This window comes from Neopsephotus bourkii, unplaced genomic scaffold, assembly GCF_033783945.1.
Source record: "Neopsephotus bourkii isolate Nb327-2 ecotype Australia unplaced genomic scaffold, CSIRO-AGI_Nbou_v1 NB_187, whole genome shotgun sequence".
NCBI classification, from domain to species: domain Eukaryota; kingdom Metazoa; phylum Chordata; class Aves; order Psittaciformes; family Psittacidae; genus Neopsephotus; species Neopsephotus bourkii.
This window is the reverse complement of record NW_026900701.1, coordinates 98,788-126,515: the sequence shown is the minus strand read 5'-3', so window position 1 is coordinate 126,515 and position 27,728 is coordinate 98,788. Positions and strand designations below refer to the sequence as shown.

At 41.4% G+C, this 27,728-nt stretch overlaps 1 protein-coding gene and 1 long non-coding RNA gene across 2 annotated transcripts in view; one reads left to right on the top strand and one right to left on the bottom strand.

Annotated features, from left to right (window-relative positions):
• Nucleotides 1–2,097: 2,097 nt before the first annotated feature.
• LOC133223985 (uncharacterized) lies at nt 2,098–6,076 on the bottom strand. Its single transcript, XR_009728752.1, has 2 exons — nt 5,810–6,076; nt 2,098–2,812 (listed from the first exon to the last, which is right to left on the bottom strand). It is a non-coding gene; the product is annotated as an uncharacterized LOC133223985 (long non-coding RNA).
• A 6,751-nt stretch (nt 6,077–12,827) lies between these two features.
• LOC133223990 (peptidyl-glycine alpha-amidating monooxygenase-like) overlaps nt 12,828–27,728 on the top strand; it is a 113,670-nt gene continuing 98,769 nt past the window's right edge. Inside the window, exon 1 of the mRNA XM_061375201.1 lies at nt 12,828–12,919. The gene's annotated coding sequence lies outside the window, so the exon portion shown is untranslated. The remainder of the gene's footprint in view (nt 12,920–27,728) is intronic.

Genomic DNA, 27,728 nt, shown 5'->3' with positions numbered 1-27,728 from the left:
AAACGTGAAGTACTAAGTAAACATTAAATAGAACCATTTCATTTCTTTCACTCTCTCTTTTACTGGTGCCATAACTTCATTCCTTCTCATTAATTCTGAACAGATGATTGATTTTACTGAGTGAAGCAAAGCAAGAGCTGGCATCCATTTCCCACCACAGCTTGTTGTAGCACACATGCACCTTCTTGGTCATATTATGTATCTGTGGCTGAAAAATCCCCTCAATGTTCATTTTGAGGCTACATTCTTATCTGGAATATTAAATTTTGTGATATTCTGCATTGCCTGAATGTAATGATTAGCTTGTAAGGAGGTCACCATGAGTTAGCCTATGACAAATCCAGCTATCTGGATTTCCAAAATGTGTGGATGCACGAGTCAGCCCATAAAATAGTGCTTTATGTCTGGCACAACACTGGAAAGTTTACCCCTAGATAAATCATGGCTAAATGTGGCCACTTTTTGAATTGTTTATTTTTCAGTATTTGTTTCCCACATTTTAACACATGCTTATTTGTATCACAGGATGATTTGCTCTGGCTTCAAGAGTTGCCTTTCTGCTTGTGTTTTCCAGGATGAAGTTTAAAAAAAACCCAATCTTTGCACAGAATAAATAGCCTCTAAAAGTTTGTTAAATAATTGTTGTTTAGTAAAATTTGCTGGCAGATTTTGTCTTATTCTAATCAAATCATTTATGTGTATAGTCAATTAGGAATCTATATGCAAAGGGCAATTTGTCATCACTACTTCCTTTATCTCCTTTCATCTCTTGTCTCTAGGTGTTCTTTTTTCAAAGTTTCATAACAAAATACTCCCACCTGATCTCCCTTATTTTCAGTGTGCTTGTGGCTAGTTTTCTGAAATCTGAGATTATTTTGTAACTTTATCTTGAAATTGGGTAACAGAAGTACTTCTTAAATAATTAGAATGTAGCAGCAGCTCTATCTTCCAACAAGCAGAAAGGACTAATGCTAGATTTCTCAAAACATTTTGAAGTTTACCATTACTTCTCTTTCTGTAAACAAGTATTTGTGCACTAGGAAATACTGACCTTTTAGAGTGATGTATCTCATTAGAAACCATATCTGCATCTTAGTCTTCAGGTCTCCCTTGCTGGAACAAGTCCAGAGGAGGGCCATGAAAATTATCTGGGGGCTAGAGCAGCTCTGCTCTGGAAACAGGCTGGGAGAGCTGGGCTTGTTCACCCTCGAGAAGGCTCTGGGGAGACCTTACAGCAGCTGCAAGTCCTTAAAGGGGCTACAAGAAACCTGGAGAGGGACTTTTCATAAAAGCAAGTAGTGATAGGACAAGGAGTAATGGTAGATTTAGATTAGGTATTACGAAGCTCTTCCCTGTGATGGCAGTGAGGCGCTGGCCCAGGTTGCCCAGAGAAGCTGTGGCTGCCCCATCCCTGGCAGTACTCAAGGCCAGGTCGGACAGGGCTTGGAGCAACCTGGTCTAGTGGAGGATGTCGCTACCAGTGGCAGGGGGGTGGAACTGGGTCAGCTTTAAGATCCCTTCCAACACAAACCTGTCTGTGATTCTCTCAGTAAATATGGCAGAATTTAGTGGTAAGCTGCTATCTACCATCAGTCACTGTTTAACACAAGTACAAATGATAAACATCAAACCACTGTTTTCCCACACCAAATTCTTAGGAATCAATTTAAAGATGGAGTCAAAGGTCTAGTTCAAATACACTTAATATGTTTTGTGAGTCTCTTTTCATTATATGTGTATTCATAAATACCTAACAATTTTTATATTTTTTTTCTTCTGAAAACAAGCAAAAAATGTTAAGTACGTGAAAAACCCCCACGATCTTTCAGTGAGACCTATGTAGAGATCCCAGAGGCAAAGGGGTAAAAGTAAGATAATATTATGACATACAGAAAGCATTAGGAGAAATGTAGATAATTTTTCCAAGGAAAGTTATTTGAGTTAGCGCATTCAGATTAATGACAACTAACTGAATTACCTGCACTGGAGCACCAGTAATCACTTGTACATATATGCAGCCATGTCAGATTTCTCTTACACTTTAAGATCCAAATGCCAGTGTAGGATAACAACACACAGATACATGAGATAGAGGTATTTTATTTTCTGAAACTATACTTTATTACAAACCATTCTCAATGGTATGTAAAACATGGCATCACTCCAGGTAATGCAGTGTTATAAATAATCTGTCTCCAAACATGGATGAGATTTATTGGTTTTTTTTTTTTTAAGTACTGGCCTAGCAGAGCTAGAGATGTGCATCTTTCATTCATGGGAAAGACATTATATAAGCAGCAGTGACCCCAAAAGCTCATCTCATCTGCAGTCTGCAGAGACCATTTACTGGACACCGGAGTTAAGGTTTTGCTAAGGGTACTAGTTGAGGTAATCGGATTTGTGGCATATTTCCATTTGCCTAGATAAAATTAAGCCTCTAATGTAAAGGTATTTGTTTTGTTGTATCTTTGCATTATATTGAGGTATAAAAAGTGCAGTAACTATAGCTGTGTTACATGTCTATATAATACATACGCAGCTCACTGGGACTCTTTAAGATTGGAATTTATCTTGGTGAGTGTTTGAGAAAAAAAAACAACTTGGAAATAACGATGAATAAGAATGCAGCCTCAAGGAGATCGTGGGCTGATTTCTATCCTCAAAAGAGCTCTTCAAAGACTTTCATCCTTTATGCTGCCAGCATGCTGCTCCATTTGCAAAGTAAAACCTCCATGCAGCTCTCCAGTGTCTGATGTGGTCTCTGCTTTTATGCATGGTAAAGAATAAAAGGAAGGGTGGCATTTTGTTTTGCCTAGGAAAAAAAAAAAGGAAGGAAGAAAAAAAAAGGAAAAAAGGAAGTAAGTATCTGTAGCAAAAATAGAGTAAATGGTGCTCAAAGAAAAGAGGTCAAAACCTGTAATCAATCTATCTAAAATACTTCATCAAGATATATGCTACTGACCTTTATGATTTAATATTTATTATGGCTATTTGCCAGTAACAATATTATTGTGTTATGGAACTATAAGCAAGAGGACTGCATGACTCAAAAGCTTTTTGAGCATATTTAAAAAAATGCATTCTCATGAATCTATAAATGGCAGATAGCCATTGCCTGCATGGCTCAGACATGGATAATGAAAATCTTAAAGATACATTTGCCACAATGCGAGAGCTCAGGTCATTAAAATAAGTTTATTCCTGCATACAAGGAAGTCCAAGTATATTATCGTGAGATCATAACCATAACAAACAAATCTCTTGATATTACATTCATGTGAGAGGTCTGAATTTAGTTGCTTTAGCATGCACCTCATTTCCAAATGCTTAAAATCATTGCTGAATTGGGACCTAATGCAGAAGTCTCCAGATTTAAATAAAGGATTTGGAAAGTAAATAAAACCCCACACTGTTTTATTTCCTACAGAAATGCTACAAGACATGATCTTTTATGGAAAAAAAAATAATTTCAGAATACTTTGGTTTTAATCAGGAAGTCATTGAAATTAAAATAGACACTAAGTATACAAGATGAGAAACACTTTTTCAGTGAAGTTAAGTCAGTCTTACAGGAAGTTTTCTACTTACGAGATGCAGTGTGAGGTTTATTTATTTTTCTGCACTTCACACTAGGAGGTTACAGAATAAGTCGCAAAATAAAGTTTAAATGTTGTTTTATTTTTCTGTGCTGGAAATATCATATTCTAAGAAAAAGGCACCATAAGCCTAGTCTCAGATTTCAGAAAAGGATGAAGCAAAAGTTAAACACTACATGTTCATGTATTATTTTTCATTGCCTTTGTGAAGCAGTACAAAATCACTTGCCACGGAGATCACCAGATGGGTAATATAAATGAAATTAAAGTTAAAAAGCATTAAAACAACACTCAAAGTAATGAAAGCAATATGAGCAAATGGAGGTAAATACAGTAGAATTATTTGGACAGCCATTAAATGTGAAGTCTAAGGTAGATTGCCATATGTTTACCATAATGAAAAACATGAGTTGGCAGTTTCTACTCAAATTCATGACTTCAATACAAAAGTATTGAAAAAACAACCAAACAAAACAACCAGAGATTTTAGTATCTTTTCTCCGATTTTGAAGAAAAAAAAAAAATGAAACTTCAAAGAATATCCTTTTAGTAGGGCCCAAGTTTCCTCTACTCCTTAATTACTTTTCAAAGAGTTGATCATATAAATTCAATGCTTTTTTTTTGTTTTTTTCAAATACTTTTGAGTCCTTTTATGAATACCTGTAAGACAGATGTTCTGCACTTACAAAAAGGACTGGTTTTGCAGGGCCTTGATATTCTCTTAAAACAGAACTTTCTAATTCAGGGAACATGCTAAGGCCTTCAAAATGCTCCATCCCTGGCAGTGTTCAAGGCCAGGTTGGACAGAGTCTTGGGCAACATGGTTTAGTGTGCAGGGTCCCTGCCCGTGTCAGCGGGGTTGGAACTTTATGATCTTAAGGTCCTTTTCAACCCTAACTACTCTATTATTCTATGGTTGTATGAAATTACTGTCCATATTTTCCTTAACAGAGATTGTTCTGAGAATGTAAATTGATCTACACCAATTACAGAGTTTATGTAAGAGAAGCTAGCATGGGAAACATTACTAGAAGAGGACAAGACCCTCTGGGAGTGAGAGACTGTGAAGCTTCACCCCTTTCTGTATGTCACACCATCCTAGCTAGAATGAAAGGGGCAGGGTGACAATCTTTGGGATGCTCCTGCCTAGGCAACAGATGGGTCTCTCAGCTTGTCCTTTCACAAAAGCAGCACTGAATCACTTTGCTCAGGGTGAGGTCTGAAATCCTTAGACCAGGCCTTTGTAATTACAGCATTCAGTTTCATGAGCCAGATCGATAACATAAGCATGGTACACAAGCGCGTGGTACGACAGACCTCTATAGAGAAACTGTGGTGTGACTGCGCATCAGCTGGAGCCAGTAAATAATCCCTTCTGTTCACAGAGTATAGGATTTTCTGTCCTCAAAGAACAAAAACATCTTTGGGACACATTAACGTTTAACTGCTTGCTGTGTCCTATCCCCCTCTAAAGGCAAGTTTTCAGGCATTTTAAATCAAACAAAAAAATCACCGATGTGCTTTAATTTGGGAAATATTTGAAAGACTACCAAATAATGAATTCATTAAGTTTGTGTATCTTCCATTTTATGTGAATAAGGAAAATTGTTCATCATAATAGCCTGTGTAGAAGTACTGAAACACCCACCACAGGCCCAATTTCCCAAATTTGTTTTCATAAAGAAGTCAGTAGCTCTACTTATAAAACAAGGTATTTCTTTAGCCTGAAGGTGGCAAAATCATGTTTTATCATGTGTATTTTTGTATTCCGGCGCAGTGTGAAGAGTCTTGCTTAACAAAAGAACCCTTCACTATAATGGCCCCAAAATACAGTGCAGACATGCAGATGTGGCATGTAGGGAAGCAGCGTCATGGTGGCCTTGTCAGTGCTGGGTTTATGGTTAGACCTGATGATCTCAAACACCTTTTCCAACCTCAATGATTTTATGATTCTACAACTCCCTCAGCTGATCCGTGCAGATGGATCACCCGAAAGTCTCCTGCACGAACCTGCTCAGCCAGAGATGCTAAGCGACGCTCACATGCAGTGGATAACACACATCTCATTGTAAGACATGCCCATGCTCCAGCACGAATTCCACTGGAATCTCACCCAAGTGAGATCAGCTTCTAAAACTGATCAGCATGCCCACCTTGCCTTCCCTTCACCAGTAACCGCTTGTGCTCTTCCGCACGCACCCCTCGGAGGTTACCTTACTCTGGCTTCCCACTATCTTCGTTCAGTACCTCCCGGGGTACCGCTCCACCGCCGAAACGCCCCCGGCTCTAGTCGGGACAAACTCTCCCATCCTAGCAAAAAGCCTGTGCCCGCCGGGCTCCGTTACTGTTCCCCGAGGCAAAGGGTGTACAAAGCCCCAGGGCCTGGCGGATGGGCACTGAAATCCCCTCCCGCCAGAGCGGGGCGGACTGCAAAGCGCTTCCCGCATCCCGCTCCCGCACCAAGGGGCTCCACTGCCGGAAGCTGGCAGCACAATGACCCACCGGCTCCTGCTGCGCCTCGGGACGGCGGGGCCCAGATCCAGTACCCGAACCGAGACCGAAACCGGTGACGTGACCCGTCCCCAAACCCCTTGCCCGCCCCGCCCGCAGCCCAGCGCAAGCAGACGTGAGCGGCGCCTCGTCCCCGAGCCGGGTGGGGCGGGGCGGGCGGTTCCTCGTCCCTGGGGCGGGGCAATGGGGGAAGGGCGGTCCGGGGAGGCGGAGCCTCCGCGGCGGCAGGAAGAGGCATTCGCAGCCACGGCTCGAGGCAGACCTTGATGTTGCCACCGGCGTCGCTAGTAGAGCAGAGGCAGATCGGTCGGGAGCCGATAGCACAGCACAGCACAGCACAGCACAGTACAGTACAGTACAGTACAGCACAGCTCAGCTCCGGTCCGGTCCCTCCCCTCCCGTGAGTTTCACGTGCGGGACTGCGGGAGGAGGGAGTTGGAGTTGCGGTGTTTCGCCCGAGCCCCCGGTGGGAGCCGGTCTTGGTGACGGTCCCGTGGCTGGCGGAGTGGGCCGCTCCTCGTCCGGGTGTGTTGTCCGTTCCCGGACACACATTACACGGCCCCACTCCCCGCTGGGCCGGGCTGCCCGAGGCGGATGCTTGCGGCAAGACACTCGGGTCTGGCTCAGCGCGGCCCTGAGGGGAGCCCTTGTCCTGCCGCCGCTTTGCGGGGTGGGCGCGTCGAGGTATCTGCCGAGCCTTCCTTTCTCCCCGCCGGGGCTTTGTGCCCTGTGTGAGCGGCAGGGAAGGAAGAGCTCCCCTCCCGGCAAAGTTTGCTGCGGAGGGAAGCGCGGCCGGCTCCGCTGCGGCCCGGCGGTGGGGGACCTGGGCGGCCGTCCCGGGGGCCGCTGACTCCCGTTTGTCATAGAGTCCGGCTTAAAGGGACAGCGGCGGTTGGGGAGCGGCGCGCCTGGGATGGGGAATATGGCTGATGGCGGAGGGGCGGGGGATGGCTCCCCGCCGGACTCCGATGCTGGCATGTCTTCACCTCTGGATGTACAGCCAGGGAAAGCGATCAAGCGTTGGTATTCTCTTAGTCTTGACTTCCAGCTGCTCGGAGCTGTGGTGGTACGTTTCCCATTAGTGCTTGGGAGTGGCTATTGTCTCCCCCCCCCCCCTTTCTTTTTCAAGCCTTTACTGCTCATTCTGTTAATTCCTTAAAAAATCCCGTATTAGACCTTGTATGTAGTTGCATTAGTTTTGAAGGATGTATTGCCGATCTCCCACGTTTTTGATTTGCACGTGTTTTTGAACACACCGGATAACCACCTGCCAGCCTGGGGCTTTTTTGGTCACTGGTGGTGGACCGGAGGGTCTCAAGCCCTTCTGAAACAGTAAAAACCACTGTCAGTGTTTTTTGACTGTCTTGTGGTGGGACGCCAGGTGTGGTGTTGGTAAGTGGGGATGTTTACCACAGATGATGCTCAGGTGGCGTGCTGTAGGCTTGCAGGTGAGTGCTCTTACAGATTCCAATGAAAAAAGAGAATTAACTGCTGCTAATTAGAAATCCTACGCTACTTATTAATATTTGGCATGGAAGTGAGAGTCTTCTTACAAGAAGGTAAGCCTTTTAGTATGTCAGTTCTCTTTATGGTATTTCATTTGATATGAATAAGGCCTTTTGTTTCCTTTTTTGACTAGGGGCACTCCTTTGTATATACAGCTGTTCCAGCATTAAAACCACAAGTAATGAGTGTAGCTCTCAGAAAAGTACAGTTCAATCCCAAATCTTAATCAAACTTATATTTTAGATGATTTGTGTTTCAGACTGTTATTTTTATCTTTCTCTTGTTTTAGAGATGTGAACTCAGGTGTGTGTATTTTTAGATGATTTGTATTTCAGATTGTTATTTACATCTTTGTCTTGTTTTAGAGATGTGAACTCAGGTGTGTGTTGTGTACTGTAGATCTCAAATCAGGAGATAGTTTTTAAAATAACTTTACTGGAAGATTGATGCATGTTTGCCAACAGAAAAAAAAATAATGGAAAACAGGTTGAATTTAATCCTCATGTACTCAGCTATTTTCTTTGATGTAGGGATCCCATCACTGGTGTGGGTGAAAATGGAGGTCTGGAGGTAAGAGGTAGCAAGCAGCCAAAAGCAGATATAAAACCCACAGGTCTTCCTTTGACAAATGGAGGCAGAGGTCTGCGCAGGCGGGCTCAAAGTCATCTCAGAGATACAGTCCAAAATAGAAACCCACCACTTCGTTGCTTTATCTGCTTCTTTGTCAAGTGAGAGAACCTCCGGGCTGCTGAGTGTCATATAAAAGAAGATATGATTGAGTCTGTTCTTCTGGAAATTATTTCTCTGTATATGGCTGATACCACAAAATGTTCAGTTTGAGAGGAGTATTCTTGATTACTTACATATGAATTCTAAGGAACTGTGGTGTAAAATCCAAACATATTGAAGATAAACTTACTCTTAGCATATTGCTTCCATTTTGCATGTAGTCATGGCTTAAAGGTAGCTGGGAGGTTGGGATTTGTTCCGTAGTCTTCATTTTACAGATTGACGGAAGCATCCATGTTGCACACTTAAGAATGATGGCATGTACAATGAAATGGAGTCATTTTGTAACTTGCCAGGTTTCCATTTTACACTTAATTGGATGTGACCATTGCTGGCCATATTTGAGAGGAGTAAATCTCCTGTGATGCTTACATATATAATAGTAGTGTCCAAAGTCATAGGTATTAGTACAAACAAAAATTTGAAAAATATTCACAAATCAAATTGAACAAGCTAGAAAAAGTATTTCTGCTCTATACCTGAAAACAACTTAGTCAGGGTTAAATGCTTTATGGCGTAGGTTATACCATATCAGCCATATTCCATACGGTAGGTTATACCACAGTAGTCCTCTTGTATCTAGAGAACAGTATCTGGTGCTGACTGCGCAAATTGTTGCCAGAATGGTTTACCAGTCTGGTCTCGAATGAATTTGTATAGCCAAAGTATTAAGAATATTCTTTGAAAGAATCTCTACTTGAAGCACTGTAGTTCAGTCTAACATTAAAGTGACTGAAGGAAACACTGGACACGCTCTAACTAGTGGGCCTAGCTGAAGTTCTTTTTTTTTTTTAATGAGGCAGACCTTGGATCAATCAAATAAATACAGGATGTTTTCCCAGGGCACAACCAAGTATTTTCTGATTACATAAAACTGTAGCTTGAAAGGAGATGTGACCACTGAAACATTCCATATTTGTAGGACACTGCATGGAACCTTTCTTTGATCTCTGCTTGGCATTGCTGTCCCCTCCCTTCTCGCTTTCCCCTACCCCCCTTCTTCTTTTTTAGGTTTTTGTAAGGCAGTGAGAACATGTAAAATTGAAGCGCTTTGGGGTGCTGAAAGATAGTGAGGATTTACAACATGCTCCTTAATTAATAACCCTTTAATTTCTCTGGGGTAAGAGGAGGACTCTTTTCTAATGTCCTGCTCGTCTTGCTTGTACTCATATTCAGTTTCTTCCGGTTGGTCAAGGTAAGGAGGATAAACTGTTACACTCCTCTGGGGTGTTGAATCAAACTAAAACCCTTTTTAAAATAATTACTCAACATTTTCCTAAAGAAAGATCTAAAGTCTTACTTGAAAAATATTTTGATTTAGCATTTCTTCAGTTTTATGATTACTTTTTTTGTGTTAAATTTCAATGTTACATTTCAATGCAGTTTGGTAAATTTGTTATTAAGAGTATGGGAGACTGAAAGTGTGGAGTACTTTGTATGTTAAGATTATGATGAACTTCTGGAAGCATAAGGTGAAATCAAGAAAGATTATGCGATATGGCTGATGACTGTGCGAGCAAAGGACAAGTACTGACAGAAGTAGCATAGGTATAAATGGGAAGCAAAATTCATGGTTAGTGCTGGTGTTTGAAACTTGGTGTTCTTCAGGTATGCATCTTAAAATACTTGGTTTTATTACTGTTTTTGAGAAACACAAGTTGCACAGAGATACTCTTTTTCATCTCTATGTGTGAATGTGAATGAAACGTAAAAGTAGCCTCTAAAAGAATGTGTGTAGATAGTATGTGCAGAGGTGCCAAAAGAAAGCAAGCTTTTCTGATTTACTTAATAGAAACAAGCTGCCTGACCTTCGTCTGAGACACTTAGCAGTCATTAGTTGGAAGAGCACTGTTGTAACAGCACTCCATGCATTGTGAGCACTTGCTGCCGGTCTTAGAGAAAGGGGTTCTGTCACTTTCCCTTCACCCTTCAATGTATTACCAATTAAATAATTCAATTAGATGAATCTGCCATTTAACACAAAGAAAGTAAGTGTGTTTTGCTGAAGCTAAAACACAATAAACGATAACCTAGGCTGTTCCTGCTGCAGTGATAAACTTCCTACATTTTATGCAACAGATGTCACTTAGCAAATGGTCTGTTTTAAGATACCCTTGTTCTGTGACTGCCAAACAGGATGTGCAACCAGATGAAGTGGAAGAGTTTAAAGTGCAGCAGCTACAGTGGATCACTGAATAGAAGGAAACATGGCTTTTATTTTGAGCCAAGTCGTTTTCATAAACTCATATTTGTTACCTCATATTTCTTCCTTCCTTTTGTATTCATGCTTTTGCAGTCCCACATTTGTGAAGACCAGGACAGGTGGGTATCCCATCGGTCTGTCCAGGATTACTGGCAGTGACAAGGGGAGCGAGGGATGCTGCTATCAAGTCTTTTGGGTTATTCTTGACTGTTAATGATGTTGCATGATCTTTGCTGTATTTATGTTTCCTTTTGACAAAGAATGCCAGGGGTAATGTTGAGTCATAGTGCATATTTTCAGTTCCATGTACTTGATCTCTTTATTTGCAGCAAGCATGCCATTCTTATTACTCCATCTCTGCTGCTTTAATCTGTGCTGTTTACATTCATGGTTCTGGTGTCATAATACAGTATTTACTATATGAATCTCTACAACAGGCAGGTATTTCAAATGATTGTAAAACAAGCCATACACATATCGAAGGTGTATAGTGTGTTTTTTAAATAATCTGTCTCTCTGCCATGGTTCCTAGTGTGTAGGGTTAATCAGGGCTTAAATAAAACACCAAAATTTTGCTTCTGACACTCCCACTGGATGTTGCAAGAGGCCTACTAATTTTCAGTCTTCTGTGTTTGCGTATGCCTCAGGTCTTTTATACTGAGGAACAAAATTGCATTATTAGTCTTTCATACTTAGAAACAAAAAGGGATTATGAAGAAATGTTTACACTAAAACTTTTTCTTTTTCCATTTTTTTTTTTTGTTTTGTTTTGTTTTTGTTAGACACAGAGCTAGATTAACCCTATAGGACCCCTATAAAACTGTAGAAGATTTGTTTCACTTTTATCCCTTCCACCCAAGTATGTGAATGAGTATTTTAGTGGCTGTACATTTGCTTTCTGTTGCAGGCCTGCAAAGAATGTCTTTCAGTCCATATGATAAAATGATTACTCATCTTGAAAATGATGATCCACAGCATACTCCTTCTGGCTTATTTAAAAGATGTCTAAATGTCTAATTTCCAGCCTAAATTATTCATGGCCTTTATACACTCATTCATTCTTGTTTAGTATCATTCAGTATCTTAATTCTGTGTTCTTTCCCTGTGATTGGTGTATATACTTCAGTTTGTTTATAGAGAACAATAATGTTTGCCTTTAGACTTTATATTGATAGGCTGAACAATCCAGCCTTTGTCTCATTACGTACTTGGAAAATTAAGAGAAGGCTGAGGTATGACCTCATGGCAGTCTACAGCTTCCTCAAGAGGGGTCAGTGGGGTGGGAGGTGCTGATCTCCTTTCTCTGGCGACCAGCGACAGGACACGAGGAAATGGAATGAAGCTGCATCAGGGGAAGTTCAGACTGGAAATGAGGAACAGGTTCTTCACTGACAGGGTGGTTGGTCACTGGAACAGGATCCCTGGGGAAGTGGTCCTGGCACCAAGCCTGTCAGAATTTAAGGTGCATCTGGACAACATTCTTAGCCATGTGGTTTAGTTTTAGGTAGTCCTGCAAGGAGCAGGGAGTTGGACTCAAGGACCCTTGAGATCTTTCTATGATTCCGGTAGCCCTTTCTCCTACTGCTTACAGTGCGAGCAAACGTTTCTTGTACATGTTGACTGGGACTGTACTTGGTGTTGCACATGGAGACAGCAATACTAATAAAAGCAGATCTGTAATAGAGGAAAGTTGAAATTACTAAATACACCTTAAAATCACTTTCTATTGTTGTTGTTTGTTATTTTGAGCACATTACAGTAGCTGTGATCATGTAATCACCTGAGAGATCTGTTCTTTCCAGCTGATAAACTGGTAGCTAAGAGCAGACAGTCCTGAAGTGCTTGACATGAAAGCAGAAATAAAAAAGAAACAAACAAAAAGATACTTTTGTTGATTTGATTGTCAAAATTACCCATTTTTTTTCTTAAGGCACTAGGATCTTTTTGTGAATGAGTAGTACGTCTTCAGCCTTGCTTGAGCAGATTCTATAGGTTCTCTCCAATATTTTGTGCCAGTTTCCTTTATGCAAATGCTAAGGCTATATTTTTGAAACACTCCTAGTTAATGAAACTGTCACTTCACTTGTTTCAATGCTAGTCACATTTGTCTTTGTTTAATCACTTGTATAGATTTTTTTTTTGTTCTTTAACACCTTCTAATCCAGTATCTTCATGTTTAGTAATTCTCCATGCTGTAGGATGGGTCAAAATATACCAAATTCTGCCACCCTGACAGGTCTGCTGCATTTTCTTTTGTCTGGTGGAAGGATTATCTATTTCATCAAAGAAAGATGGTGTAATCTGCCAAGATAGTGTAAGTAAATTCATATTTTGTTTCTTCTGTCACTCGTTTTTTCATTTCCCTCTGTCTCCTAATTATTCTTTATTTCAGAATCTGTTCCATTTCTCCTCCTGATTCTGTTTTATTAAAAGCACGTTCAGTGAAACTAAAATGAATTTATGTACAAGTATGTAGATGTTAAGCAGAAATAACTCCAAGGTACATTTCTAACCTAGAGGATGTTGGTCATAGAGTCAGTGGTTAGAGTTGGAAAGGACCTTAAGATCCATCTAGTTCCAGCCCCCCTGCCATGGACAGGGGAGCCTCACACCAGACCATGCTGCCTAAGGCTCTGTCTAACCTGGCCTTGAACAGTCAGGGATGGAGCATTTACCCCCTCTTTGGCCAGCTTGTTCCACTTCCTCACCATCCTTACAGTAAAGAACTCCTTTGTTATATCTGAAAAAAGCTGTCTGATACTTCCCACAGTAAGTTTCTGAGGTCTATAGCTTATAATATTGACAAATTATTAAATGTTGGTGGTAAAGTCAGGGTTGAGGTGTTACCTTGCTGTAAAGACAGTAGAGAATCAAGAAGCTGAGATTGAAAGAACCTGAGAAAAAGTAGGTGAACCAAGGAGAAGAGGAGAAGGTAAGTCTGCTGTAGAAAGCCAGTTGGCAGAGAAATGAGGCACATGTTGATGCTGTTGGGACCATGAGCCAGTGGGGATGTACAGCTAGGAGAGAGAGAAATCCTGTGAAGTCTTGAGAGTGATCTAATGTGGATGTGGATCAGGTAAGGAGCTAGAAAGCTGGGATAGGAGGAGTGTGGCTTATGTGAACTATTGACCAAAAAGCTTAAAAGGAAAAACTGGAAAACTGAAGATCAGGCTAATGTGAAGTGGGGCAGAAGAGAGAAGACAGGAAAGACAGACTGGAATGGGTTGTGTATCTAACCTGTGATGCAGCAAATGTGTTACTTCTCATGTCTCTGTTAACACATATTTAAAGACTACATCAGGAATGACTGAGTATAGTTGCTTTGTTCTGTGAGGGCCATTAATATGCCTTCATAATCTAGCATCAGTGATACATGATTATACTTAAATTCTTCATCCACGTCTTTCCAGGAAGCCATAGCAGGTTCCCATCTTTCATCTATGATTCCTCCGTGTACCCCTTCCCAGTTGAGTCAACTCTACATAAAGCTACACCTTTACATCTGTGCAGGTACTGAAGTTGGTTGTAGTCCAGTGTTTTATCTGCAAAACCAGTGCTGTTGCTTTGGGAATTCTTTTGGTTTTGGAGTGCTAGTGATTAATTTGCTTTACAAGTTGGCTTCCTTTAGTAGAGTTCTCTTTTCCTTGAACCATGCTTGTGTGCCATAAAGCTAGGTATTTTCAGGAATAAAGAAAAGGACCTTGAAAACTGATCAGGTCAGCTGTGCAGGCTTACAGCAGTCCATTTCAAGAGGAAAAAAAAAACATTATGACAGCTAGCATTTTTTTTTTAATCAGAGGTGCTCTATTGCAGACTTCTGTGCTGTATTTAGTTTTCCATGGATTATTTATATTCAGACTGGCTAAATTCAGTTGCATTTAATTCCTTTTGCAAGCATGGTGTATCCTCAAGTTAAGGAGCTGGATTGCGTTGTATTAAGAATCTCGATCTCATTACAGAAGAGATTAAGGATTTCTGGTGGATTTTAATACATCTTTTATATCCTGACTTCAGATAGCTTTTTTTTTTTTTTCCCTGCTTTTTACTGACATTTGTATTGCAACAGTATTAATGTATTTTGATCACAAAATGATCAAGTATGTTAATTAATCACTTTCTGTGATACCTAATTTTAGAGAACCTACCTATTTCTAGAAAAGTTATTCCTATATAGCATAGCTTTTATTACATGTGGCAGTTGCGAGAATGTTAATTAAACAATTTGACCGTAAAAGCATGCTTACTAACTTATTTTTTTTTACTGTATCGTGCAGCTTTTTTCCTGTGAGATTAATATGGAATCACAGGATGGTTGAGATGGGAAGGAGCCTTTGGAGGTCATGTAGTATAACCCAACCCTCTAGTTAAGCAGGGTCAGTTAGATTAGGGTGCCTGGGACAGCCTCATCAGTCAGGTTTTGAGTACCTCTATGGAGGTACTCCACAGTTGCTTGGGCCTGGCTTTTCCCATGTTTGACCACCCTCATGATCAAGCAAGTGTTCTCTTCAGATAGAATTTCTTGTGATTCAGCCTATGCCAATTGCCACTTATCGTGTCAGTCGATACCACTGAATATGGCACTCTTCTCTGCTTTCACCCCATAGTATCATAGAATAGTTAGGGTTGGAAAGGAACTTAAGATAATCTAGTTCTAACCCCCCTGCCATAGGCAGGGACATCTCACACTAAACCATATCACCCAAGGCTTCGTCCAACCTGGCCTTGAACACTGCCAGGGATGGAGCATTCACAACCTCCCTGGGCAACCCATTCCAGTGCTTCACCACCCTAACAGGAAAGAATTTCCTCCTTATATCCAATCTAAACTTCCCCTGTTTAAGTTTTAACCTGTTACCCCTTGTCCTGTCCCTCCCCAGCATTCTTATAGGCCCCCTTCAGATACTGGAAGGCTGTTATGAGGTCTTCACGCAGCCTTCTCCAGGCAGAACAGCCCCAACTTTCTCAGCCTGTCTTCATATGGAAGGTGGTTCAGTCCTCTGATCATCCTCATGGCCCTTCTCTGGACTTGTTCCAACAGATCCATGTCCTTTTGATGTTGAGGATGCCAGAACTGCACACAGTACTCCAGGTGAGGTCTCACAAGAGCAGCGTAGAGGGGCAGGATCACCTCCTACGACCTGCTGGTCACGCTCCTTTTGATGCAGCCCAGGATACGGTTGGTTTTCTGGGCTGCAAGCGCACGCTGCCGACTCCTGTTCATTTTCTCATCGACCAGCACCCCCAAGTCGTTCTCCGCAGGGCTGCTCTGAATCTCTTCTCTGCCCAACCTGTAGCTGTGCCTGGGATTGCTCCGACCCAGGTGTAGGACCTTGCACTTGTCATGGTTAAACTTCATGAGGTTGTCATCAGCCCACCTCACAAGCATGTTGATGAATCTCGTACATATTGATAAGGTTCTACCTGCTCCCCAGCAAGCCTCCTCTTTCCTATTCAGTCTACAAAAAGTCCCACCTTTCCTTGTATGGTGGATGATCTAGTCACTCAGTCATCTTTGTAGCCCTTTTCTGTGCTTTCACTAGTGTGTCTATGTCTCTCTTGTACTGCGTTGCCCAGAACTGGACACAGCACTCCAGGTGTGGCCTTGTCAGTCCTAACTGGAAGCTGAGGGATTGCATCTCTCAACCTGCTGGTGATGCTGTTCCTCAAGGATGCCCCTGGCTGCCTTTGCCATGAGTCCATGCTGCTGGCTCTTGTTCACTTTTTCCACTAGGGCCTTTACTGCAAAACTACTTCCCAGTTGGCCAGCCCCTATCCTGTACTAGTGCATGGGGTTGTCCCTTCCCAGATGCAGAACATTGTGTTAGCCTTGGTTCAACTGCATGAGGTCTGTGTCAGCCACTTTCTCCAGCCTGTCAAGGTCCTTCTAGATGGCTGCATGACCCTGGTGTATTGGCCACTCCTCCCTCCTTCAGTGCTCTGGATCATCAGTGAAGATGTTGAACAGGACTGGAGACAGTATTCATTCCTGGGATACACTGCTAGTGACTGGCCTACAGGAGGACTTTGTGTTACTGATTGTTACAGCCTTTTGAGCTCGGCTAGTCCACTTAACTGTTTTTCTGGGCTATATTTCACCAGTTTCTCTGTGATGGTGTTGTGAGAGACTGTAAAATACACATGCTTGGGTGACTAAGTCTGGTTAATTAAAATAACAGTTCTCCGAACCAGTGTGTTAAATGGCTATTCTGGAGGTTCACAGAGAAGGAGAAAGCTTATCTGGGTGTTCTGAGTCTGCCTGCTACTCCATGATTAAGGGTACAGCTCTAGCAATGGCTTGAGTTTGATTTTGCTGACAGTAGCACTGAAGGCCTGAAAATGTGTTTCCTTAAATTGTGATTTCAATATCTGAAGGGGGCTTAAATTGTTAGTTAATAACACAAGGTGATTTATGTGGAATTGCCTTCTAATTCCCATGAGAAATTGCCCAAATAATTTACTCAAGAAGGACGATTATCTTTTGTATTTTCCCTAAATTCACAAGCTGTGAAGGTAGTGGCAGTGAGTTATTATGATATTCCTTTTGTGGAGTGGACCTTAATAACTCTTTTATGCCAAAGATGTTTTAACATTATAGTTTGTATGAAAGAGAGATAGTAACTCTTGCTAATAAGTATAAACTGTACTTCTGGCTTTAGAAGGTCAGTAGTACGTCACAGTGGTTATGAAGCAATGTCTGCAAGGGTGGTTGTAGAATCACAGAATAGTTTAGGTTGGAAGGGACTTTCAAAGGTCACCTGGTCCAACCCCCTGCAGTGAGGAGGGACATCTTCCAACTAGATCAGGTTGCCCAGAACCACATCCAGCCTGGCCCTGAGTGTCTCCAGGGATGGTGCATCCACCACCTTTCTGGACAACCTGTGCCAGTGTTCTGCCACCCTCGCTAGAAAAGATTTTTTCCTCACATCCAGCCTTAATCTCTCCTCTTTTAATTTAAAACCATCACCCTGCATCCTATTGCAAAGAATCCATGGCATGGGGGGATCTTCCCACACACCGTTTCTCACACACTGGCATTTCCCAAATATTTGCCTTATAGTTCCCACCAGAACTTCCACTGCCCCCCCAAAACAGGCCAGGAAGGTGGGACTGTGCATCACTGTGATGCACAAGCTGCTGACATGTCTCTGCAGATAGGTGCTGTGCTGAGACTCCTTGGGGAGGATGCCCTGTCTGCTCTCAGCAGAACAGATGGAAACCATAGCTTTTTATGACATATGTGTTGCAGAACATGTTAAAGAGTATCGTCTAAGTGTCCTGAAATTAAGACCATAGTCCCCAGAACCTGTGTCCTGGGTTTAGCAGTAGCAGTCATTTTTCTCTTTCTTGGTAGCTGGTGCAGTGCTGTGTTTTGACTTTCAGCTGGGAACAGAGCTGAAAAACAATGATGTTTTGGTTTGGCCAAGGACTTTGTGAGCCTCATGCTCTGCCAGGGAGGAGGGAAGCCGGGAGGAAGCAGAGACAGGACACCTGACCCAAACTGACCAAAGAGGTATTCCATACCACAGCATGTCATGCCCAGGAGGTAACTGGGGAGTGACCCAGAAGGGCTAGGTGGACTGCAGGGTTGGAGGAGGTATTGGTCAGTGCTTGGTCGGGCTGGGGGGCGAGTTATCGGTCGGCTGGTGATGAGGTGTTGTATTCTCTTCCCTTGTTATTTCCTTTATCATTACTGTTACTGGTGGTAGCAGCAGTGATTTGTGTTATACCTTAGTTACTAAACTGTTCTTATCTCAATCCGTGGGAGTTGCATTCTTTTTGATTCTCCTCTCCGTCCTTCCGAGAATAGGGGAGGGCAAGAAGGGGGGGGGGGGGGGAGTGAGTGGACAAGCTGTCTGGCATTGGTTAAACCACGACAACCTGGGATGATATCTTGGCAGGGATAACTATGGTGGTGGGCTAACAATTAGTTTGTCAGTAGTGTAACCCTGGGCTCCTCCCCTGCTATTTAGATTTATTAACGCTGGTGCCAGCACTGTTGGCCAGTTGCACCACAGTGTGGGTGGAAGAATTCACAATTGTATTTTAGGTAAGGCACTAGAATGTTCTACTAAACTGCCTCCACAAGGCTGATGAGATGTGTAATAAACCCATGCTACCTGGTTTTCACCAGCCTACTGCAGGACCATTTGTCCTGGAAATGACGGCCATCGTCTGATGTAATACAAATGGGGATACATAACCGTTGGTTTAAAAAGTGAAGGTCTCTCCTACTGGCCTTCTGGTTGGCATGGGAAGTAGGCAGTACAGCCAGATGGTTGTACATGTATCTGCCATTGGTGGTATTTACTGCAAACTGTGGCCTCTTTTAAGTGGCCCATTGTGGTGTCTATGAGGTGTGGCCTGGGACCATCCAGTACTTTGTCTTTCTGCAGCGCTGTTGTAGCAGTTTTCTTGTTTCTATTAAAATGAATTTTGAACGGCCTATTGGAGCAAGGAATGCATCTATTTTGTCCCCATTTGTAAATAGGAACAATTCCTGAATAACCTGACTTCTACGAGCCCAATTCACTAACGCTTTGTCATTTGAGGATGTTGGGGTAATAGTGTGCCTTAGCAAACTGATCATCATCAGCATTGTATTCCTACTCTGGCTCACATGAGACATTTGTATGTCTCACCAAAGCACATTGGTTTTGCACTTGCTTTCTGGTTTTTACCCAGTCTTGCTTCCAGAGAGGCTTACTGTGTATTGTCTAGTCATCTGCTTGTCATTCTACCAGCCAGCAGTGTGAGATCCTTAGATACCACCTAGGAGTCAGTATAAAGATTTCTGAAGCTGATGGTTTCTCCAGCACCATAGCTGCAGCCACCAGTTTGACATACAGCTTGCTCCTCCCTTCCCGTGTTAGGTTAGGAAGGTTTGCCCAGCTCTTTCACAGGCAGCTGCTTCCACTGCAGTTTTTCTTCTATGTATCTGTTGACCCATCAGTGAGCCACACATTCAGCTGTTGGGTTAATTTTTCATATGGTGAGGCCTGCTGCGCCCAAGATGCTGGGAGATCCGGTGGTGGAGGCACACTGCATTAACCAGGCCAGTTGTGCTGGTTTCTTTTGTAAGGCTCTTACTTTGTGCTGGTGGATGTAAGTGTAGAAATGCACCATTTCAATTTCACAGTGCTAGTCTGTTTCACCATCTGAATTTACTGACTGAAGTAATTTCATAGAACAACACAGAATCAAGTAGGTTGGAAAAGATTTTTAAGATCATCAAGTCCAAGCATTATTTGACAGTACCCATTGTAAGGTTGGGAGCCCTGCTGTCAGTAACTTTGGTCTCGTGGGTGTTTCTTTATGTTTCAGCCAGGGCTGAATAAGCAGTCCAGAGATGTTGTAGTTCTGTGTCGATGGAGGCAACCTCTAAGACCAGAAGCCTCACAGAATGTGCCACCTGTCCCCTTGCTGCCAGAGCCTCCACAAAGCCATGTTCTCATCCAGTACTAGGGCTTAGAGCTTAAAAGGATTATTGGCTAATTTTTAGTCTAGACTGCTGCATGGGGAGCTGCTTTCTGTGCTTGTTCAAAGGCAGTAACTTACATTTTCTTCTGGAAAGAGCTGGTCTTTTTTGCTTTTCTTACTGTATTACATAATGATCTTAATAGCTGGGCCAAGTATAAATTCCCTCAGGAACCTGCAAAAACTATTAATCTTCATAGTTTCTGCTTTGCTCTGTGTTTGTGCCATATAAAGGTTTGGTTAGCTTACTTTTGCATCACTCTGCCAACTCCCTGCCAGATTTTCCTTCCAAATTTCACTTCTGTGGCAGCTCTGTGAACTTTCTTGGGGTTAATTTCCCAACCAAGATTTTGCTTTGTCTCAGTAATATTACTTAGTGTTTTACTTTCTGATTTAGTGGGACCACCACACATAGCATCAGCAGCATGCCTGATCCATTTACAGTGTGGGGAAGTATTAAGATCTCCCAAACACTAGTCTGCCAGCGCATGGCAAATTGTTGGGGTGAATGCCTCTGGGGCAGTACTGTGAAGGTGTACTGCTGATCCCAGCATAATTGTGCAGGTTGCTCCTGTGCTGCATTAGCAGCTGGAATGACAAAGCCTTCACTTCATTCCATGCAGAATGCCACAGCTTCAGACAGAGCTTGCTGGAGGAGAGTGATAGCATGGGGACACTGCAGCTCTGTGTGTGGGGTGTGTAGTGATCATTAATTAGCTGTCATTTTCTGGGAACTGTTAGGCACTTTCACTGTGGCTGCTGAAGAGGGGGAATGGGCTCAGAATATCTCCTGCCTCTAATAGCTGTAATCATCTTGGTGATCTCTATGTAGCCTCTGGGCAGCCTGTATTGTTTGGATGTAACCTGTTTTGAGGGAGGCTCCAAAAGCAGGAAATGTAACCATTTTTGCCACAGTGATAGTATGAACCTTAAAAGAATATTTGCCCTGTTATCAAAGTTTTGCCTGCCAACAAGTCATGCCCAGTGATTTATTTATGTACGTCAGCTACCTGCACATTTGCCATAGAAAGCACATAAGAACCCAGCTGTAATAATAAAGATATTAACAAGCACATTCCTGCCCCCCAGATTAATTTTAATCAGTTTGGGGATTTTTTCATATATAGAGGTGGGTCCTGTAATCATTAGAAACATCACCTGCTGACAGTTATGACTGCTCCGTTGTACTGTTGGTGGAATATAAGGTTTGTTTCTTCCCTATGGAATCCTTCCCCCCATCGGGAGGGAAGATCCAAATCTGGTCAATTGATATGAGGCTTTTATGTGAGCCACCAGCGTGGGGTGATTAATTGGTCCTGATGTACTTTCTCCTTCTCTGCTGAATGGGGAAGCAGAGGGTGTAATCAGTCCATCCACAGTCCTTTTTGTGGTCTATTTTTTTTTCTTGTTTATGTTTTTTTCCCATAAATAGAAGGCAATTTCCTGTCAATTTTGTCTTTTGAGACTCCAGGCTGGAGTAAAAGTGTCTCCTTCTGGTTAACTTGTTTTTCCTGTTGCAGACTATATCCGCAGAGTGTGTGCAGTGTACCTTCCCCTGACAAGCAGGAGGGTTGTCTGTTGCATGATGCCCATCATCATATAGCATAGTCTGGGAGGGGACACTCCAGCAGATACTCTTGCAGCAGCTGCCCATACTGACCCTGGGGCTTCCCAAGTCTTAAGTACAAGGCCTAACACAGCAGATATGACTTGCCCAAGATCACCAAGCCCTGAAATGCAGTGTCTTCCACAGGTCTACCAGTACACATTATGGTTTGTTGAATGACTCGGACAGAGTTTAAAGAGGATATAAATGAATAAAACATTTCAGAGCCAACTTCTTTTTTCACATTAAAAAAAAAAAAAAAGTCATTTTCAGGTTCATAGCCATACCACTTTTGAAAGCAGAAGTGCACATAATGGGTATTTGTACAATGCTGTTGTATGGTGATAAAGCTGAGACTGTATCTGACCTGAAGCAAAATAAGTAATGACCAGGTATCATAAAAAAGAGCATGTTGCAGTGAAACTTTTCAACATTTTGAAAAGAGTTAATGAAACAAAAGGATGTTTTGTTTGTCTGTCTCCATGTTCTGCTTCTATCCTGAAAAGTTTAATATCAGCTTTTTCCCCCCTCTTTAGGATATAAAATGTTCATTGCTTCTTTTTAACTTCTTTTATCTAATGTGGTCTGTTTCATCTTCTGAAGAAATTGAGCAATGTGAATAGCTACCAAATCTTCTGTTTTGCTTGTGGCGAAGAGAAAGCTTTTCTAGAGAGCTACATTTAGAGGCCTGTTACTGTTTTTATGTGCATTCAAAAGACATCTCTGGTACAGAGTTTGGTCTTCTAACGTTAGTCCTAGTGTCTTGTGACACTTGGCCTTTTATTCCTAAGGATGTGAGAGGATAATACAGATAATGCAGTAATGCATTATTATTACATTGATTCATGTATTGTTGTTGCACTTGTGATACGTATCAGTGGAAACAGTAGGCATGTGTTGTGAATTGGTGATCAGTTCTTCCACTTGCCTTAGTTGTTTTTTTAATCTAATCAGGCTGGAAGCAAAACTGTGTACTTGGTCATTCAAGCCAGCAACGTGTTAAGGAATTGGAACAGTTTTTGGCTGCTTGCAAAACTCTGATCAGCTTGTTGGATATACTTTGCCATTGTGATAACCTTGTGGGTCTCATTTATGAGTTACGGCAATGATTTTTTTTGATGCTGTGCTTTACGGTCTTTCTACCTGCTAGTGAAAGGTATTCCATAGTTAACTAATGTGGCAAGGAGTTGTCTGATCATTTGATCACTTGTGACTATTTCTTGCAGTAGCTGCTGGTTTAGAAATCAATTGCACACATGATTTGGATCGATCACAAACCATCTATTTTGGAAAACGTGCTTTGAAGTCACATAGCTTTCCTCAGATGTCTATGCTTATTCTTAGACCACTGCTTGGTTATGGGAGAGGATCTTTGATCTGTGGAAATGTTTGGTTCTTTGGTCTCCCCAGGGCTATGCTCTGGCTTGTCCTGAGGTTTGTCTTCATCCTGTTTTGCTGCCTGGGAGTAAACAGTCACTACATCAGTCATCTCACTTGTTACGTAATAAAGTAGTAGACAATTTGTTGATGTTCTCAGTGATTCGTCTGAGTGTTTTGTTCTTACCATATTGTGTTCTGCAATCTTAAGCTTCAGCAAGATGTATGAAACATTAACTTCTATTTGTTACTTTTTCACTTCACAGTTTATTTTTGAAATAGCCTAGCTCTAGATCCAGAAACTGTGACTAGGTAGGAAACTGATCTAACAGACGCAGTGTTAACTCTTTCTTTGGGGAATTCAGTTTTCAGTGCAAGTGCTTCCTTTATTGCCATCTCTGACACTTGAATCATGTAAAATTAAAATGTAAAAAATACTAATGTAAGAACAGTGGCACTGGTGTTATAACTCAAAGATGAAGTAAAATAAGGCGTCATCACAGTGTAGCAATATTAAGCAAGTGCTCTCAAGCCAGCATTGGTGCATAGACATCTTAGAAAATCTGCACTGGCGCTTGAAACCTGCACTGTGGCTTTTACAGTTGCCATATCATACTCCCCATGTATTGTTTTTGAATGAGGAAAGTGCTACTAGGTGAGGTTATCAGTGTTCTGTAGTATCTTGTCTTAGAGCCTAACAACATGAATCGAAGCAGCTGGTATTAGGTAAGCATAATCCATTGATTTTATTAGTTTTGGGAGATCTTCCTCCTAGTGCCTCACAGCCTAGCACGTTTGCTTTTTTTTCAGTATCCTGTATGACAGTAAGGAGTAAAAGAATAAGGTGGTGTCAGGAAGGTTTTGAAATGAGTTTGCATTAGAAAATAAGCTTTAATGGAAAGAAAAAAGCTTCACAAACTGCAACCTAGGTATTTTTCTTATGAAAATAGAAGCAATGTCAAAGTGTTGAAGATGGCTTGTGTAAAATATTGCACATACAGTGCTTTCGTAATGTCAAGCTGAAGTGTTCCCTGAAAATAACTGGCAAACAGAAAGGATTAATGATTTAACTAATTGCAAACCCAAGTCTCTTTATTTGCAGAAGTGCAGTTTCCTGTCATCAGGCAATTTGCTGGTTTTGCTGCTATAAATAGTTTACCATTATTTAGCTACCCTATTTGACATCTTCTCTTCAGCTCCTGAACTGACTATCCATTTAGTGGACACATTTGTACTAAATACATTTGCAAAATACATAAATGATAATCTCATTATACTTAAGTGCTTTTTGAAGGATTTGTATTCACTGTGAAATATAATATGGAAGCTTCTCAGGGTTTGTGTTCCTTGGGTTGTTGGCAGTTTCAGCTGTAAGATACTACCTGTAGGTTTGTTGGTGATCTTGATTGATAAATGCGTGTGCCATAAGAAGGTGTAACCATGGATTAAGGCTACCTTGATGTTGCTGAGATTTTTTGGATGCAAGTTAATGGACCATTCTGGCTGTGGACAGAGCCGTCTGCCTCTCCTGGACACTTTGTCTGTATGGCTCCAGATTCACCATCTCTTTTAGCTTTTCCCAGGATGACTTCTACTTTATCTTGTTCTGGCGCTGTTTAGCTGGTCTCGATATTTTTTTTTTATTTTTTTTTCCTTTCATCAACTAATTGACTTTCAGTGTAGACCATAATTTCCTCAAAATTCTTCCCATTAATTTCTTTCTCCCTCACCCTAGTCAGGCAGTCTCTGGTCTGAAATTCGGGCATTTCCTCTCTGTTACAATGGCAAGAAAGTTGGGGAGGAGGGAAATAAAGGGAAAGATAAATTTCCTACTTTCAGTTCAGATAACGAGTTCTGTAACCTGGCCTTACTGTGTCAAAACGTTTTATGTCTGGGGAGGGTAGGAGTACTATTTTGACAACACTGCCCACAGGTACAAGAATATTAGAGCTGTTATGGTTGGTACTTGTGGTCTTACCGGGTATATTTTGTTCCAGTTCCATTTAGAACAAGTATTTATCAACAAATACTATTGCTGGAGGATAATCTTACATGTTCAGCATTTTTTTTTTCCCCCCATCTCTTTCATTTTTTTGAGAATTCTAGAATTAACTCTCAGCTTCATAGTTATTTCTTAAAAATACTAATTCAAAACAGTTGTTTACCTTTACGTGGCTTTTTTCTGTAGTTTTTGTTGTCTCATATTTCTGTTCTGTTTATAAGTAATTAATTCTGTGCCCTCTTTTGGACTTAAATTTACTTCTGTCATGCAGTGTTTTCATTTAATACTGAAGGAGCTGAGCTTGGAAAATCAATATGGAGTTAGTGCTTTATTGAAATTTAGAAGGCCACTATTGAAATCTTCTTTATTCAGACTGATCGGAATGCTTGAATTTGTGTTCTTATTAGGTGCTTCTAGGAGCAAGTATTTCCAAATAATGGAATATATTGTCTGGTGATAGGTGAGATTTGTTCTGTTGGATCAGTGCTGAGAGGCTGTACATTCATAACAGGGCTCTGTCTCCCTGTAATTATTGTGGTTTTCAGTGAGCGCTAAAGCTTTTTCTTGGATGATCTTCAAATCATGAAGATCACCATCTGTGTCTTGTCTTAACAGATATGAAGTAAGATGAAATAACTTGACTGACATACAACCGTGGTAGTTTTCTTAGGAAAAGTTTTTTTGAGTTACTGTGTATGCACATGTAGGTGAATTGAATATATAATCTCTTTTCAATTATAATATATATTCAGTTACTAGTAATGAGTAAATGCTTAGACTTGTGTCCTTGAAATTGATCAGTGAGGCAAGGTCTTTGTCAAGCTTTACAATATCTGGTTATTAGTTTTATTTGAAGTTGGCGGGTGATGTGGGAATTTCTTGTTTAATGAAGGGATAGTAGTTATCAAGAGCAGAAATTACCACTTGCTGACCTTATTCTGTCATTTTGTCCAGCTGCCCTACTCAGCCAGGACCACCTAGAGCAGCTTGCCGAGGACCATGCATCTTCCTCACCACTCATGGGTGCATCCATCAGGGCCCATGGATTTATGTATGGCCAGTTGCTTGACACATTCACTGATGTGATGATCAAGGCTATGTCTTCCTTGGTGTAGACTTGCCCCTGTTGTATTTACCTGGGATGTGATAATCTGGTGATCCTTAGTACATGTCCTCTCATTTTCTAACATAAAAAGAGGCCAAGAGCTTGGTTCAAGTAAGGTTCTTTATTTGCCTCTACACCAACATAAAGCATTTTATTCGGTAATTCAATGGGTTTTGTTGATTTCAGTGGTGGTTGTGGCTGCTGTTAGCAGTATCACTTCCTGCTCTGCATTAGCTTTCATCTAGTATGTGGGAGAGTGCAGCTGCAGTCAGCCATCTGCCTTAGAGCGGTCTGTTCTGTGTCTCAGTCTAGTGCTGATCTACAAGCAAAGAATATGCTTCTAATGAAAATGTGATGTTTAGGTGAAGGCACATGCACTAGGCAGGTGGGTGGGCAGTTACTTCAACCCCTGCAGCTCCCTCAGCTATATTTTGACATCAATACCTGTGTAAATGGGCTCCTTGCCTGCTTTTTATTTTCAAACAAGCTTTGTTTGTGCCATCCTTAAGGATGTCCTCTGAGCCCAATTAGAACAAATGCTATTGCAGTCAGGAATTCTATCTTTGATTTAACATAGCTTCCTGAAAAGGGATGGTAGCACAGACTTTGTAAAGAGAAGACTAGCTCTCATTTTAAAAGCAATTATCTTTCATATCTGAATTTTTGAAGGCCATTTCCCTTGCTATGCATGAGCGGTCAGCTGTTTTTTATTTTATTTTCTTTGATGTTAATCTTTGAGGTGTCTGTAGTAAATCTTAAATACACACAGTTATAACTTAAGTTATTCCCTAGTTACTTCCTTCTTTCAACTAGAGGATTAAAGGATTAGGGAAAATTAGATTGTCTCACCTTAATTACATAATATCAGATAGGATTAGGCCTGGCAGATCAGTGACTGTCATTAATTCACTTGCAAGCCAAAGCTTTCTTTTGTAAGTGAAGCCCGTCATGTATCTGCATTTAGAAGAATAACTTACTGATTGGCAGGATAATGAAGCTTCAACACTTAATGTAAAATACAAAGTAATCATGCTGCACCATGGATGTGAAGAATGGTATACCTAGCAGGAGCATACTGTGACACTTTTGACATGAATTTTTCATTTGTATCAAATTCTAAGTTTATTTTCTGTAAGTTATGGTGAGCTGTGTCAAACTGTCCTTAATTTCTCTGATTTTGCTGAAATTTTAATGCATATATGTGTGTAGTATTTTAGTTTTTTTAGACCAAGTATACCAGTTACATAGAAAGTACCCTGTGATTTTGAGCCTCCCTTAAGTGGTGTGTTGTCACAGCAGCGTTGGCTCTCAAATATAAATGCTCTGACTTACTGGTGTGTGATGATTTGGGTATGAGCATGGTACATGCTGCTTGAAGTATAGCCTAAAGCATTTTCATCACTAGGAGCTAATGAGATCATGTTCTGTGAAGTTCTGTCTCTGCTTAGGTATTATGGGAAGACTCCATGAGTTGTTGTTGGGTAGTGCTACCCAACAGTGCTACTCTTCTCTAAACCAAAATACAGTTTCCTCAATTAGATCTGCTAGCTCTTGTTGCA